This window comes from Myotis davidii, unplaced genomic scaffold, assembly GCF_000327345.1.
Source record: "Myotis davidii unplaced genomic scaffold, ASM32734v1 scaffold774, whole genome shotgun sequence".
Taxonomy (NCBI): domain Eukaryota; kingdom Metazoa; phylum Chordata; class Mammalia; order Chiroptera; family Vespertilionidae; genus Myotis; species Myotis davidii.
In genome coordinates, this window is record NW_006285784.1 from 136,376 (window position 1) to 139,846 (window position 3,471).

Sequence of the window (3,471 nt, forward strand, 5' to 3'; positions counted from 1 at the left end):
ATAAAACTACTTTGAACACTTTCATTGTCTTTATCAGACTGTGCTGAAGAATCCTTGGTGTACACTAGACTAGTGAGTAAACCACCTCTAATTCTTCAAAAAATTCAATTGAAACTGTTGGCAAAACATTTTTTTATTGTCTAAAGTTTTATATATGTCTCTTTTTCCTTTTTCCGACACCCCCTTCCCCCCCCCACAGTCCCAGTGTCTATACCATTGGTTATGCTAATATGCATGCATACAAGTCCTTTGGGCAAAACATTTTTTAAAAAGTGTTTTTGTAGAAGTATTTACTTAGCTAGTGAATACTTGGATTTAATTTTAACTTTTTCCCTTTACTTTCGAGTACATGAAAAAGGATGATTTTTGGTTAAATTCCTTGTGCTGGTGCAGTTATCCAGAATCAATGCAGCTGATTTTGATAGTTCAAATTACAGCCAAACTACAGGAATATCATCTAAGTCTAGGCAGCAGTTCTCAATCTGTGGGTCGTGACCCCTCTGGGGGTCGAACGACCCTTTCACAGGGGTCGCCTAAATACATCCTGCATATCAGATATTTACATTACAATTCATAACAGTAGCAAAATTACAGTTATGAAGTAGCAACGAAAATAATTTTATGGTTGGGGGTCACCACAACATGAGGAACTGTATTAAAGGGTCGCTGCATTAGGAAGGTTGAGAACCACTGCTAGGGCTTCTCTGCCAATGTTATAAAATAGACCTCAAGCTGGATGCCTAGAACCCTTAGTCTTCAACACTAAGAAGGCAGAGGCCCCGCTCCTCCGTTTCCCACCCAGTCTGGCCCAGCCCCCCTCCTAACCCAGCCCTCCCCCACCCCAAGGACTCTAGAGCAGGGGTCCTCAAACTTTTTAAACAGGGGGCCAGTTCACTGTCCCTCAGACCATTGGAGGGCCTGGACAATAGTTTAAAAAAAAACTAGTCGGCTGCTAAGCAACAGGCAGAGGCGGCAAAAACACCCAGTGGGCCAGATAAATGTTTTTGGCGGGCCGCATGTGGCCCGCGGGCCTTAGTTTGAGGACCCCTGCTCTAGAGCATCATTATCTTATCCTAAAAAATTTAGGTTTACAATTCACCTGCCATTTACCTAGCTTCTTGTTTTCTTTTGTGTCTGTTGGAGTCAGGAAATGTTGGAGTCAATGACAAATGTGTTTAATTACAATTCCAGTTATCTATTTTGGTGTAGCAAATCATCCCTAAACTTAGTGGCTTAAAACAACCAATTTGTGATTTCACGTGATTCTATGGGTTGAAACAGCAGTCTTCTGTTTCATGAGCTATTATTACTTAGGGTGCTGGCAGGGTTGGGCAGTCCAAAATGGCTACAGTCACATGTCAGCCAGAGTCCTTGATTCTCCTCCAAGTGTGTCTTTCCATGTAGTTATAGGGCTTTTTCACAACATGTCATATGATTTTCAAGGAGTGTCACAAGAGGAAATGGTAGAAACTGCAGGGCTCTTAAGGTATACCTTATAATTTCAACACAACCATATTAGAGGCATTTCTATTGCTCAATACAGGCTAAAGGACCATCCCAGATTCAAAGACAGGGGAAACTGACACCACTCCTTGATGGGAAAGTGGCAAGATTACATTGCAAACAAACAAACAAAAAAACACACAACATATAACTGAGAGATATTGTTGTAGGCATATTTGGGGAAAAAATCTAAAACAAATCCATTTAAGGTTTACAAAATTCAATTTAAAAGTAATTAGGAATTAAAGAGATTTGAGTGTTTATTAATTTTGTTTTGAATAAGTTTATATAACTGAATATTATTAAAGGCTCTGTTTAGCAACTGGCTTGTAAAATTCCTGAAAATTTAATACTTTAATTTCAGAAAATGGTATGAGTGGAACATGCCACTATTTCTTTTGTATTTGCCAATTCTAGCTCATTAGTCTGATTAGCATGATATTTTCAATATATTGAATCAGAGTAGTTTTCTGCAGAATGTCCACATCATCAGGGACTTTTGAACTATATTAATACAAAGATGTTCAGATGGCCCAAGTTTCTTCAGATGACATGAGAAGGTCAAAAGAGTTAACATAGCCCCAGGGCAAGATTATAAATATACTAGAGGCCCGGTGCACAAAAATTTGTGCACTCGTGGGTAGGTGGGGCCCTCAGCCCGGCCTGTGCCCTCTCACAGTCTGGGACTCCTCGGAGGATGGCCATCTGCTGGGTGAGAACTGCTCCACAGGATATTGGGCCTAAGCTGGCAATCAGACATCTCTCTGGCAGCCCGGCAGCCATCAGGGGATGCCCACTTGCCAGCAGGGAGCAGACCTAAGCTGCAGTCAGACATCTTTAGCGCTGCTGAGGAGGCAGGAGAGGCTCCCACCGCCACCACTGTACGGGCAGCCATCAGCCTGGCTTGTGGATGAGCAGAGCTCCTGTATGTGGGAGCTCACTGACCACCAGAGAGCAGCTCCTCCATTGAGCATCTGCCTCCTGGTGGTCACTGTGTGTCATAGTGACCAGTCATTCCCAGTCTTTCTGCTGTTAGGGTCAGTTTACATATGACCCTTTTACTATATACGATAGAGGCCTGGTGCATGGGTGAGGGCTGGCTGGTTTGCCCTGAATGGTGCCCCAGATCAGGGTGGGAGTCCCCAATGGGGTACCTGGTCAGCCTGGATGAGGAGCTGAGGGCTGTTTTCAGGCTGCCCGCACCCCCTTCGGGGTGGGGGTCCCCACTGGGGTGCCTGTCCAGCCTGGATGAGGGACTGATGTCTGTTTTCAGGCTGCCCACACCCCCTTCAGGGTGGGGGTCCCCACTGGAGTGCCTGGCCAGCCTGGATGAGGGGCTAAGGCAGCCGTGGGCAAACTATGGCCCGCGGGCCTGATCTGGCCCATTTAAAATGAAGAAAACTAAAAAAAAAAAAGACCGTACCCTTTTATGTAATGATGTTTACTTCGAATTTATATTAGTTCACACAAATACCCCATCCATGCTTTTGTTCCGGCCCTCCAGTCCAGTTTAAGACCCCATTGTGGCCCTCGAGTCAAAAAGTTTGCCCACCCCTGGGCTAAGGGCTGTTTTCAGGCAGGCCAAGCCTGCAAATGAAGCTCCCAGTCTCTCCTTTTTTTCTTTTATTCTGGGATTTATTTAACTTCTGTAATTGAAACTTTGTTGCAGTTCCAGCTCTGAGGCCGGCCGGCTGGGGTTGTTTAGCTTTCTGGGTTTGTTTAGCTTCTATAATTGCAACATTGTTGCATCCGGAGCTCAGAGCTGGGCCGCGGCAAGTGGGGAACCTTGGCTTTTCCATCACTGGAACAAGCAAGCCTCCTGTTTTCTTCAGCTGCCTGGCTGCCATCTGCCATCTTCGTTGGCAGTTAATTTGCATATCACCCTGATTAACCAATGGGAAGCGTAGCAGAGGTATGGTTAATTACCATGTTTGTCTATTATTAGATAGGATACTCTAATTAGTTCCA